The sequence below is a fragment of the Coturnix japonica genome, chromosome 6 (assembly GCF_001577835.2).
Source record: "Coturnix japonica isolate 7356 chromosome 6, Coturnix japonica 2.1, whole genome shotgun sequence".
Lineage (NCBI taxonomy): Eukaryota > Metazoa > Chordata > Aves > Galliformes > Phasianidae > Coturnix > Coturnix japonica.
Window position 1 is genome coordinate 363,072 of NC_029521.1, and position 14,273 is coordinate 377,344.

General features: G+C 40.9%; 1 protein-coding gene across 5 annotated transcripts in view; it reads left to right on the top strand.

The window, feature by feature from the left end:
• The first annotated feature begins 3,976 nt into the window (after positions 1-3,976).
• CCSER2 (coiled-coil serine rich protein 2) overlaps positions 3,977-14,273 on the top strand; it is a 64,702-nt gene continuing 54,405 nt past the window's right edge. For 3 of the 5 annotated variants that reach the window (XM_015865999.2, XM_015865998.2, XM_032445305.1), the window contains exon 1: positions 3,977-4,120. The gene's annotated coding sequence lies outside the window, so the exon portion shown is untranslated. Of the gene's footprint in view, positions 4,121-4,430; positions 4,650-14,273 lie in introns of all 5 variants that reach the window. The other 2 variants (XM_015865997.2, XM_015865996.1) reach the window with 2 other exon arrangements.

Sequence of the window (14,273 nt, forward strand, 5' to 3'; positions counted from 1 at the left end):
TCATGACTTTTCATGACTTTTCCAGCCATGATTCTGAGCATACAGTGTTACTGTCCTTAATGCTCCTGCCTAGTGCTGAGGCATTCAGTTAATTATTGAGCTATACTGGTTAGTTTGGTCACATCAGTTTAGATAAGGTCAGCTTTTCTCGGAGCACACGTTACTGCCACGTGCACGAAAGAAAAAGAAGAAAAAAAAAAAAAGGAAAAGCGATTGCATTTTTTAATCTGCATCTTTGAGCCCTTTATTTTCATTGCCATTTAATGCTAAAAATGTAATCTAGTCACTGGAAAAATGGAATTTCAGCTTTCATTTTTTATCTTTGGATGCTTTCACGTGTTCTGACAAGGAAGATTAGGGTCAAATACATACAGGGAATAAAACTGTTTCTGAAATCCTGAACTGTATTTTGGAAATGCTGTTTGCTGTAGGAACAGTCTGCTTGTTTTTTTGGGTTTGTTTGTTTGCTTTTTTTGTGCCTCAAAGTTAATTGAAACTAATGACTTTCATATGAAAATTTAATGTAATTGAGGAAGGATTCACGAAAACAATGACACTTCATTTAATTCCTTTCTGCAGTCTGCTTCAGCTATGAATTGGGACTCAGATCTGGATTGTTCTTTGAAGGATCCTATCTTTGGTGAGATAAATGAGAATTAATACTTCCCATTATTATGTACCTTTTCATAGGGTTACCCAGTTGGTGGGAATTGTCCTTAAGAAAGATTAAACTGCAGATCTGTCACTGCACCATCAGCATCTCTTGTCATTCCTAAGCATCTTCTGAATGTGGCTCAGAAGGCTCATCTTTGTTTTCATCTGCTGAGTGATGCTGATGATCTCTCTCTGTGGATGGATGTTAAGATGAATGCTATCAAATGAAAACAGACACATTTGATGCTCTTACATATGTATTCTTCTGCCGTTTGCTTTCTTGCCTTTTACACTTCATTTCTTAATGCGTGCAAATCTACTGTTATGTTATTCACTGCAGAATTTACCAGGATTATAATTTATCAACATTGATCAGTTTAGGAAAAGCATACATACAGAATGGGATCATTTACGACAATGTTTGTATAAAAATAAACCATATGATGCTGAGTATGTAAACATATTTACGTGTTTTTACTGAACCTACTGAGATTTCAGCCTGTTTTTCTTATTCTGCTACATTCAGATGGTGTTATTAGAAACAGTCTGAGTTATGTTTTCTATTCTGTCACTAACTTGTGTTTTCATAGATTGGGTTAAAAGGAATCCCAAACACACTGGAGAAATTTCCATAATGGTCTCAGTAATGGAAAGATATTTTGGAGTTCTGAGATAATTAGTCAACATTTCAGTAACAAACTGTGGTGAAAAATGTTTCTCCAGCTTGCTTTAGAGTAATTTTTATTTATACAAAATGATACAACTCCCATACCTATAAATCAATCTGAAAATGAACATTTTTTACTTACGTTTCATGGGCCTCAAGTTCCTACTGACTCAGAGGAAATGTTAGATGTTTGTATTCCTTGGGGCATTCAGGCTATGTGAATACCAGCTAAGCTGGAATTAAAAATAAGCCGTATCAGACTTAAATGAAACGTATGCTAATTTGTTTCAACAGCTAGATACTGAGGGAAACATGTTTTAAGAGAAACGAAATACCGCATAGTTGGATTTTAGGCATGTACAGTATGAATTTAATTGCTATCTAGAGATGCTTTTGCATACTGTACAAACGTGGCTACTGAGGGACGTGCAGAGAAAAAGGCATTATTTTACAAAGCAGTTTTAATTGGGCTGTTTAAGTAGTTTAACTAGTCTGTAACAGCTAGGCAGGTCTAAACCATTTAGACTAATGTGGTGTTTTGAAGCATTATGGGTGGACAGCTCTTAGAAGAAAAAGGCCACGGTGTAAGGATTGCCCTAGGCAGGTTTTAACACAGTTCTCACTGAGCTGGTCCAGGCAAATTGTACCACAGCACTGACCCAGTAAAGAAATGATGACATCAAGCACATGATAAAAACATAACTGTAGGAACATTGTCTTAGGAAATCAAAGGGAAACCTCTGGGCCAAGTACCTAAATAACTTTAGGTTATTTAGCAGCTGCGTGACTGTTAATGGGCAGTTCTTTGTTTAAATGTTATCCTGCACATGGCTTTAGAAAGTCATAGGTAGGAGTAATGTCTGAAAGCACTGCTGAACTTTCTGAACTTGTTCTAATACATATTTCTAAGGTACTATGGAAATCAAGTTATTTATGTAGTTTACAAAAGTATAAATTGAAAAGGGAAGAGATCCCCTCCAACCTAAGCCTCTATGATTTTATGATTCTTTGTTTCTATGGCTCAGAGAGCCCTGCCAGCCATGTGAATGGCTTTATTTTAGCTATGACAAATAGAGGGCTGTTAAAAAAATATACTATTATTACTTAGTAATGAGCAAGTCTATCAGCATGTCAGCTGAAGTTGAAGAAACCAGCAAGGTTATGGCTGGATACTCTCAAAATACTCGATTATTATGGCCTTCCTAATGCTCCCAGCACTGAAATTGCTGAAACCTGAGCAAACCCACAGGAAAATCCATCTTTGGATGATAAGTCCCTGGTCTACAAACTGATGAAGGGAGGCACAGTAATTGTGCAAACAGCACAGTCTGTTCATCCAGCTCTCATGCTCTTCTCTGTTTGTTTTCACATCTATTGCTGTATCTCTGGTTTTTGGAAGTAGCAGCACAGTTCTGCACCACGTGAAGTGGATGAAATGAGCTTCTAGTCCATCTCCCAGCACAATAACATCCATTTAAATCAATTTAGTGTAAAATCAATTGAACAGAACGTCCTCAAGATGGAGACACATCAAATATTAAAATGATACGGAAAGATAGCGCACTCGATCATGGCCAGATCTTAGCCTGTAGTCTGACACTAGGACTGTCAAGACTGTCCTCTTACTTAGGCAGTCAGAAGTTCAAGCTGTACAAGTAATGTGTCCCTTTCTGAAGTTATTCATCACAGCTATGAGTTTTGCATCTTAATTGTTAGGCTACACGAGCACTGTGGCAATTTGTTAGATGTCTGAACACATAGTAGAGGTTCTCAACTCTAGGCTGGGCTATCTTTCTTTTCATATATATACATATACCACCACTTACAGGTCAGCAGACAGTGTATGTGCCTCCCCTGTGCTGGTATAAGTGTTCATGGTCCTCTGGTCTGGCAGAAAAGGGTATTTACAGTGCTGAGGATGAAGACATTACTTGCCAGCACCTGAGAAAAGCAGTGGGAATTTAAGAACACCCTAGTCAGCCTGTGATATAATTTATCTTAATTTTGGGAAGGAAATTGAGAAGTTGGAAGGAAATTTCAGTGGTCATTTCGTACAAAGCAGGAACAAGTCAAATCTGTGCTAATGCTGTTGATGTTGATGTTAGTGCTCAGAAGCTGAGAATGACTGAAAGAGGATGACTGTGCGGTTAAAGCAAGGCCGCCTGACTCAGGAAATCTGAGCTCATTTCCTGGCTTTGCTATCTCTTTAGCTTTGCGCAAGAGATTTAATCTCTCCACTTAGGACTTTTTTTTTTTTTCTTTCTTTCTTTCTTCCTGTACCATAGGGGAACAATTACGCTTCAAGTTATTCTAAGAATAAATCCATTAATGCGACGGGTACATTCAAGTTCAGGCGAGAAGACATACAAAGCCTTTGGCTGTTGCTCCTTATTTTAAAGAAGGCCTTTATTCTGCCTAGGGGGCAGATGTATCAGGGTTCTCACAGGGCCGCACGGTCTACATGCTGGGCTACCTGCAGGCCTATCTGCCTAAGCTCTGACATGCAGCCTGTTGTTCTACCTGCCTAATGGCCCCGTTACGGGGCAGAGCGATGCGCACATCGCACACACCGACGGGAGCGGGCGGGGCTGGAGGGCTGGGCTCGCACCGCCCGCCGTGACGCCGGGTGGGCCGGGGGATGAGGAAGGGAGGCGGCGGGCATGCGTGGAAAGGGCTGAGCGCTCCGGCCCTCCCTCCTCGGGGCCGCCGGGCGGGGCGTTTTGCGGCCGCTACCTGGGTGCGTGGAGCGGCGCGGCTCGGATCGAGGACGGGGCGGCTCCGGCTGTGCCCGGCACGGCGGTGAGTGCCGTGTCCGTCCGTGGCGCTGCGCTGCTGAGCGACCCTCGGAGTCCCTCGGCTGGGGGCGGTGGGTGGCGGCAGGAGGGGGCTGCGGCATCGCCGGCTCCGCAGGCCGTGCGGCTGGAGGCAGGGAGGGGCGGGGAGGGCTCTCCTTGCGGGCTCAGCCGCACCCTCGGGGACGCTGCGTGCCCCAGGTTTGTGCGGGGGGCAGGTAGGAAGCGGCTTTAGGCAAAAAGAACCCGGCGCACGGCTGTTTGAATACAGCAATTAAAAGCAACGCTGAGATGTTCTTCTCCGTGATGTATTTCAGCTGTACCGCGGCTCAGATTTTCCTTGAGCCGTCCGGAGCACGTTAGGCGTGTTGCGCGGTGACACAGCTTTGCTTGCATCACCGTGCCGCTGCCTGCACTTTGACACGCCATGAGCCGCCGGCAGCCGCAGCCCTCAGCTCGCAGCACATCGGCTGCACCGCGAGGGGTGCGTGGGAGCTCGGTGCTGTAGTGCGATCCAGGCCGTACAGCGGTTTGAGGTGAGGACGGGAGCTGTGTTATGCCGGTGCGGGGAGCGGGTTTGTTTCTGTTGTACGTGGGCCTCCAGCCTTGATTTGATGCAGAACAGGAAGTTCTGGCGTTATCACGGTGCTGGAAACACATTGAGATGGCATCCAAGGTCCCTTTTGTTGTGTTTTTATAACGGGGAACGCTAGAGGAATTTCTTGAAACTTGGAAAATATGTTTTCTGTACAGGGTTAGAAGTTGGAAATGCTTCATCATGTTAGTGTGACGCAGTGAGTATTTAATCCTGTTTAGTCATACTGAATGAAACTGACAGTTTCTCAAGCATTTATAGGCTCGCATACCCCTAAATGGTATGGGCCCACCTAGAATGTAATACTTCCAAGCTGAAGAGGTGTCACCAAGCAGATGGTAAGCTGGGATCTGTGTCAGCATACAGCTTGCAGCAGCTACAATGTAAGTTTAATCTTTGCTCATAGTCAACACCTTTCAGAATAGCGATCTCTATGTCTGCGCTCCAGAAATGGCTGAGTGGTGTCTTTAATCATAAGGCTGCTTTAAAAAGTAGGAATGTTTAGGGTTTTGGAGGGTTCTACAGTTACTTTTTGTGCATCATGACACCTTGTGTTTCTGAATTTAATAATTAATATGTATGACTATATGAAACATGAATAGTAATGACCACAATTAACATGATGGTCTCAATTAACATGGTGTTATACTAAGAAGTAATCCTGTTTAATGGAACTGCTCGTGTAAAAGCTTGCTGGAGTAAAACCTATTAGTTTTGGACCTGATCATCCTTTAAGATGGATTGGTTATTTGGAGTAAACCAGTTGCAAAGAAGAGCTGGCACAGGCATTTCTCTACATAAAGTCATCACACCTTCGGTCGTCAAAAGAACATTGTTTGTCTGCAGTTGTTAAAGAATGTAGGTCTGTGGGAATGGAGGAGACAAGAGGGAGCGAAAGGTTACAGCTGTGGCTGTGGTGTTTCCTTTTTGCCACTGTTGTGAATTGTAAACTGCCATCGCCTTAATTAGAAGCTTTCAAGCAGGATTAAATTCTTTGCCAACAAGGATGCTAACAAGATGAAAATACTAATGGTGGTTTTGATAATTAGGTTTAAAATCCTGTATTGTGATTCAATTGAAGCAATACAGAGGCTTATGTAAATCTCTGTATAACTGAACGTGTGTATGTTAAAATGAAATCAGAACAGCATTAAAGTAATTATTCCAAAGGTGAAGCCTTAGTCAGTGTAGGTCTCTGTATTTCTTCTTACCTCTGGGACACATATTGAATCTCAATTCAGAACTTCTGTCAAATTAGATGCAGTTTTGAGGATGCTCAGATCCTACCATTCTTAGCTTAAAGCAGCTTGATTCACAGAGCTGGGTTTTACTTTCTAGCTATTTTCCCTCTGTTCTGAAGGGGGGGATTCAGCTGGAACTCTTCTATTGACAGTACTGTATAGTGAGACAAGAATCCTGGGGCTGGGGGGTGTGTTTCTCTGGTTATGTGGGGAACTGGTGACACAAGTTCTCAGTGAAATGCCTTTTTCACAGCACAGTTTGTTGGGATTTTCATGTGCTCTTAGTCCATGATGATTTGAGGTAGTGTTCTGCAGAGTGCATTTTAATGGCTTTGATTGAAGAGGAAGCATGGCTACTGCTGGCAGTGTTTGCTCTGCTTGCATTGCCTTAGTTTTCTAGCCAGAGGAAAACAGCTGGTGAGATTTTACTTTAATGTGGTGGTTGAACAAGTTTGGGGTCTGGAAGAACCCTTTAATTGCAAACAATTTCTGACTTGCAAAAGAACTCCTATGTTTTAGGCTTCGTTGGCCCAGATGGCTTGTGGCACACTCAGCATAAGTTAAGCTGAACATCATGGGAGTGTGTCCCTGAGTATCCTGGGTTCTCTTGGCTCAGAAATACCACGTGTGGTTTGGGCTCTGTATAGATAGAAAGATTCCCAATAGACTATGAATTTGTGTGATACTTGGTTTCAGTTTGTGAATCATATTAATGATAGAAATACATGTAAGAAAAACTAGACTTTACATAGTAATACTATTACATAGGCTTGTTAATCAGTGTTTTTTGATGAGTTGAGTTCTTGCTTCCAGCTAACATGCATCTCACCAAGGGAAATTTGTATAGGCATAAGCTTGGGAGGCCAAAGGTGCTGTTGTTAGCACGTGTGAGGGAAGGACCAGAATCCTTCATCCTGCATAGCTTTGTCCATCAGGAAACAGCTGATAATAATAATAATAATACAAAGCACGAAACAGAATGCCTCAGTCACCATGTGAATCTTGCAGTCGTGAATGTGCTCTGAGATAGTTTTGTATAAAAATAGCACTTTACCACAGATAAATTGTGATGTTGAGTAAGCAAAACTAATCATGTGTCCCCACACCCTATAAATTCAAGTAAAATGTGATTACAGGTGACTATCTCTGTATAAATTAATAAGCTTATATGGGAGAAATGGCTGCTGTGGACAAGCTGTCACTATTCATGTTCAGTTACTTTTGTTCCACGTGTCTACTTTGTTCAGTTTGTTAAAGAAACAGTTTTACCTTTTGGTTCTGGTTGGGTGGAAGTATAACAAGTATCTGCAGCTTCTACGTGTTTCAAAGCTGACCTTGATGGGTACATTCCAATCTGTGTGTTGTAAAATCAGTAAGAAAATATTAAAACACATACAGAAGGCTGTTAGCCTGTGGTTAAATATGTTGTTCTTTAATTCTTTAGCAGATTTGCCAAGTTGTTTGTTCTGGAATATGTTTTTAGAGTTTGGTTTTGAGGTGGGGAGCTGATTTGTAGTAATCACGTTGTAGACAGGAGCTCTAACTGCTCAGAACTAATGAGATGAAATTCCAGTGACACTTTGAGAATGACCGTGGTTTAGAAATAAGTTTCAACTGAAAGCTACGATGCGCTGGTATGTGGCTGCACTAGTTTTGATTAAGGATGGATTTTGAGGAGAAGTCAAATTTGATATCAGAGAATGCAAGCGGTCTAGTATATTCTTGAAAGAACATAGAAAACAATCCTATTAACTGGTTTGTTTGGTAATAAGGCAGAAATCAGTGGCCAGTTCTTGCAAGGCAGGGCATTTATAATTGTGTTGAACTGGAGTATGTATGAGGGCTCCTTTAGTTCCAGATAACCTGGATAACAGTCAGGGTAGTTATAGCCCCTCTGCACAACATGTATGTTAACATATTTAAATATTCAAGGAAAGTATTTTGGTGGGAGAAGTGTAAAAAGGTGGTTTATGGAGGTCTGATGACCTTTTAGGACTACTTCTTGTAAAGACACAAAAATCAGATCCCTTAAAGGAGGGACAAATATAACCCTCTTGTTTGCAGTATTCTCCTATATGAAAAGTAAACTCTGTCCAATTTCTCTTTCCAAGAGTTAGCAGCAGTGCTCTGGAACTCATAAGGCAGTCATAGACAGGAAAAGTTAGAAGGAACAGGTTGGACAGGATTGCAGAGGAAAGATCTGCAGAGAGTTCTAAAACTAGATATATCAAATTCAAGAAATCCCATGAGCTGGAATTAGTTGAAGTTATATTGTATGCTTGCCCAGCTCTTCTTTTTCCTGGTGCATTGTTTTAAGACTAACATGGGAGACAGTGTTTTCCTATTCATTGTCTTTAAAATCAGTTTAACTGCTGGAACTGGATGGATGAGCTGTGGAGTATTGAATCCAGACATCTGAATTGCTGGGATCCCAACCCAGAGAAATACAGGGATTTGTTTACTTTTTCAAGCTTGTTTTCTTTCATGAGTGAAGTTGTAAAGATTTCATCTGTTGTTCCCTTTTCTCGTATTGGGTTGTTTTTTTTTTTAATCCAGTATTGTGTGATTGAAGAATATATATGTATCTTTAAAAATCTCTAGCTGTGATTTGGTACTTCCATTTCTTAAGGCCGTAACCTTCCAACAAAAACTGAATTAGTTTAAAATAGCATTGGCAGTTAGAAGAAAAGGAGCTCATAGCATTTTCCTCTACCTGCCTGCTATTTTACCTTGTGTAGTCCTGTTCACTTTTCATCCCTGAACCTCTTCAGGCTTATCTCAGTACCAGTGAGTCCATATATATAAGTGTCTATATATGTTATTCAGCTTAATCTCTAACAAGCAGGCTTATTTATATACCAGTAAGAGGAATGAACGTGCATGAGTTGGGAGGAGGGAAAGACATATGAATGATAAGTAGAGCTTAGTTGGAGATAGAAACTGCTGAGAACTGTTGACCTTAAGATACGTACGTGGGTGAAGTGTTCAGATATGGTTCATGCTGGTAGAGCAGTGCTTCCATCAGTAGTAACTGTTTATACAGTATCAATTTGTACAATCAAATAGGGTTTTTGTTTAAGACAGTTCAGTGTCCTTATTTGGTGTAGTTGTATCATATAAATGAGTGAACTAGTAAAGCCTTTATGACATAATCAGCGATAATAGCTTAAATTTTCTTTGAAATGCAGTTATGTCTTTCATTCCCACCCCCTCACCTTATAATTACCTTCCAGGATAGAGGTCTTGCCAAATACCAAGTTTAAAGACAGCATTAAAGAGTGACTTAGATAGAGGTGTGTTTTATGGCTGGTACTTGAGGGAGAGGTGGGAGTGGTGCTTGCATAATGGCATGGCCTAACTCTTCTTTGTAGCAGTGGTGCTTTGTCTTTAGGTTCCAGGGCATCCTATCTGTATGGCAGACAGATGGTGCCTATCTCTTCCTAGTTTGCTTTTCTCCTTTGTGTTTATTGTCCCTGCAAATCTGGTAACAGTTTGAACTGAATAATGTCATCATTGAATTGAAACAAGTAAAGACCCTTCATATCTGTACATCAACAAGGATTTGGAAAACAATACATGTTTCGAAATGTAAGTGCCCTGACATTTTGGAATGTAAGCTGCCCTGATTAGGAAGCATGGTCTACATGACTCACCAGGGCTGAGTCTGTTGTGGAGGTTCTGTCCATGAAGTCTATTTCTTGGTACATGACAAACAAAGTAATCAGTGTGTTTTAATTCCTTCTAGCGTGAGTGTTTTTCCATTGGTGTTAGGCGTATCAGTCATGAGTATGATGAATGTTTGAAAGAATATACGAACTCAATGAAAACCCTTTGTCTGTGTCTGTCTGTGTCTAAGCCATCTGTAGTTATTGCTGAAGGAGCTGGTAAGAATTTTGGCAAAACAACTTAGCTTAGAATGGTGTTTTAGCTCTGTGAACAGGAGGGTTGATCTTACAAGTGAGGGAACTGATTCGTCCATGTTGATGCATCAGGTAGCTAGCAGCTTCAGAGCAGTGTTGTGGTTCTGGTTGCTCACTGACCCTGCCCTGAGAGTAGGCTGACAGCCACCGGCATTAGGAGAAGGCTAATCTCTTTGGATTTCACTTCTCAGTTATGAAGGACTGTAGTAACTTGTATTCTTCCATTCAAAAAGAACACTGAAGCAGAATTGAATTGAAATGTGTTATTTTGGATCTGTTTCTTCAGTTTTTTTTCAGGCCCTGGTTTTCTGGGAGTAAAGCCTTTTCCTTTCTCCTCAGTGTTACCTCTCATAGTTTTTTTTCTGGTGAAGCTGCTCCTGAGCTTCTAGACCTTCCCTGCCCTCTACCTCAATAGTCACTGGTGTGAGACTGCTGAAAATCAGTGCAGAATTACCTCTTTGAGAGGCATCATTTCTATTTTCCTATTGTGTAAAGCACAGGTGGGCAGAGTAGTACAAAGCAAAACATTTCTGGGCAGATACCAATCGTGACACAGAGTAGAGGTGCTTTAAGCTGAAGATGGGGGTGGAAAGAAGGCTTGGAAAATATTACTACAGCATAGGTAAATCTTACTTCATCGCAAAGTTTACAGGAAAGGGCTTTTTCAGCAAAACTGAAGCTAATCTTCAGGGTAAGTAACACTAAAGAACATGCGATGTCTTTTAATACCCAGAAGTTCTCTACCATCAAGGTTTTTAATTGTATTCTCTTCCAGTTGAATTCATATGGCCTGAATGATTTTCTTAGGACTGATATATTTTTAGTTCCTCAGACAATTGAGGCCTTGTCCTTCTCAGAGGAGGTGTTTGCTAACCAGATCTTCTGCTAGATTCTTTCATTCTGTTCAGCTCTCATGAGTTCCCTCAAACCTGGAACCTGACTATTGGCTATGCTACCCATCCTGCAGTGCTCCGAAGTAGTTCCTAAGGAAGCTAATTTCTATTGTAAGGGCTTCCCTGTTTCATTTTCTGACATGTCATTCAGTACCTCCCTACTTTGATAAGATACAGTTCATGTATAGTATGTTTTTAATGTTATTTTTAAGTTAAACAGTTCTTAAACTATACTTATAGCCCAGAAACTTAAGTATTGCTTAACATACACTGTCAGAAGGTCTGTATTCTCTGTGTCCTGAATATGTATGTGTTAATATAAAAGTTGATGTGTAACGTATAGATGATTTATGCAGGTACACAGAGGTTGTTTCCATAAGCCATGCATGGCATATGTAGTTGAGATATTTAGGTTTCCATGGGTGAAATGTCTATATATTGCTTTCATGGGTAGAAATCAGTTTTTGTGTTCTAGGAAGAAGAGTGAAGGTCCCTGGAAGTTACCTTGCCATGTTCTTGGTGCCAGAGATATCGATTAATGAGGATTAACTGTTGCTTCAGTTCAGCTGTCGCTGAGCCAAGCAAGTGAATTAGGCAGTCACTTGATTCTTAGCCTGTCTGGAGAAGTAATAGAAGAGTATAGGGTCTGGCTTGGCAAATGTAGTTACTAAACTTCTGACTTTTGTAACATCCCAATTATGGAGGTAGAAATGTGGATAATGCTGCTGAGCTTCATAGCGGTTACGTCAGTCTGCCCAAACCAAGTAGCAAACAAAACTGGTCGCTAATTGGCATTTGCCATATGTGAACACTATTGAACATAATGTTTCTGGTTGAGTAAGGAAGCTTGTGTACTGTCGCAGCTGTCAGCTTCTTGTAGGCTGCAGGAAAGCGTGTTTCATCTTGTAGCTGCTTACTGTGCACTGCTATGGCAGTAAGAGGGAGATTGGTCCCACAAATAACTGGAATATTCAAACTGCTGTTAGCTCTCTGGTTGGGCTATAGGGACAGCAATATTCTTATGTTGTCCAAGATGAAAATGTATGGAGATTGCTCTGAAAGCACTGCCATCTAGTTATTTACATGGAAACTAGAACAAATATGAAGAGCACAATAACATTATTTGATAGAGCAAATTCTCAGCTACAAAACTCTGTTTTTCAGCATGTTCACTGCCATTCACTATGCATTTTTGCCAGCGATGAACAGGAGCTTTTGTACCACACTCAAAAGGATCTGCACCAGTGGAGGTGACCTGCTGTTGCCACTGGTGAAAAGCACCACCCGCTGGCCTCTCTGTGCTCACATTCACTTGTTGGTCTCCATGACTGTTCAGCAAGTGTCAATGAATGTCACCGAGTGCTGATTTTACTGTGTTTTTTATTTTTTATGTGCTTCATTCAGACTTTCATGTCAGACACCATTTTGTCAGACTGCCCCTCTGCTGCCGTTTGCCACACAGCAACAACATGTAATGGAACACTGGTGGGAAGGTTCAACCCCTACTGCCATTCCACCAACATCCGCCTCTGATCTCATGGGCCAACAGAATCAAGTAGTAGATACTACTTTCTGAGCAGCCCTTATATAAACTTTGTTTGCCTCTTTTGTATGTAAGATTCATTCTGTTACATGTAGGGTGAAGTCTCAGGTGTAAAACCGGACTCATCAGAGATGATGATGTATGTGAAACTCTTCTTGATGCTCTTGAAACAGAGGCTATGGGTGTTGCGTTTGCTAGTTGAAGCTCATGTCAGAGGATCTTGTCTTGATGAAAATAATCTTAAATGTGAAGTGCTAAGGAAAGTAACTATGAATATCCTTTCTTATCACCAGAATCTTAAATATCCTTGAAAATAGTGATAAAGTACCTTTTCAGTTAGCTCAGAGTGGTTGTAGATCTTAATTCCTTTTCCCTGGATTATTATGTATGGCTAGGCTCTTCATAATTAGTTTAGCTCCCTATTAGACTTGTGTGAACTAGATAAGGCATTTCCCAGGGCAGAATGTGTAAGGCCTGTTTGTTCAAATATTAGTTTAAGAAAAAAATCCATAGGTTGCTCAAATCTGAAAGTATGTTGAGTTTTTTAAGATAAAGGGGAATGCAATGGAGATTATAATGAACCTGAGTTGTGTGCAATGTAGGAAACAAACTAACTTGTGATGTTCTTGTGAATGGGGTCTTTAGTAGTAAATGTATGTTGAAACTGAGGAAATTTGATAAGAGAACTTGGAGAAAACTTCCAGATGGTGGGAGAAAGTAACATCTGCCAGAGTGTGCTGCTAAGGTGTTTTTTTGATGGCATTTGTCCTTCAACCAAACAAATGAGACTGATAATAGGAAATGGGACAGTAGTTATAGCTATGTAAATAGTGAAACATAGGCATGTATTTTTTGCAGACAGTATTTAATTATCTGAGGTGTTTTAAGCAGTCAGTACAGTTTTCTTGAAGATATTTCCTCTTTCCCTAATTAAGGATAAATGAACAACACCCTTCTGAGAGACCTGAACAGTGTTTGAGTTTAATTTGCAGCAGTTGTTGGAGGATTAAAGCAATCTCATTAAATGGCCTCATTTAAATTTTATGGTCACCTGAGAGATGGTAGACAGATGTCAGAAGGGATTTATTCATACAGCATGAAAGCAGCTTTTCTAGTTCAACTTTCTTGATTTTTTTGGAACATTTCTTTATGAGAGTTGAGGTTTTTTTTGTTAGAGTTGGGGTATGTTTTGATGGCTTTGTGTAATGTTACTTGCTGTGAGTCAGTGCTTCATAATGTTAAGTATAGTGCTGTGCATGGCGTTATTTTAAATGACAATAATGTACGTTATCGACATACGCTTGGCATTAGGTGTCTTGGAGGCTGATGTTTGATATTCATACATGATTTCATTTTGATAAGGTATACAGGTGCACAGTAGACAGAATTCTTTTTTATCCAGCCTGGCCTTGAATGCCTGCAGGAATGGGGCATCCACAGTCTCCTTGGGCAACCTGTTCCAGTACGTTACCACCCTCTGGGTTAAAGACTTCCCCCTAATATCCAATGTAAACCTCCGCTGTCTCAGTTTAGAACCATTCCCCCTTGTACTATCACTATCCACCCAAACACATATATGGGTGTATTCTAAACGGGTGTGTGCTACCTGTTGCAGGATGTGGATTCTGCCATTTTCATTGTGTTAGGATCCCTTAAGAAGCTGTGTTTCTGAATATGTTTCTATTAATATCTTTTTAGTTAGACCTACTTCGAGTAGCACAGCTCTGGGGCATCCTATTCAATTACAGAATCCTGGGGTTGCTTCAGTTTGCATGATTTTAATGCCACTTTGATTTTATCTGATGTGTTTCTTAGTGAGGTCTTGCAGCCTGGGGAGTGAGTCACTTTGAGCTAATGCTTGCTGTGGTTACATAGGGTATTTCCTGTCCCTCAAGTACAGTAGTTCTTGCTCTGTGTTGTTTCTCAGCGTGTTTGCTGTGGTTTAAGTACTTCGGTGTTTTTCAGTCC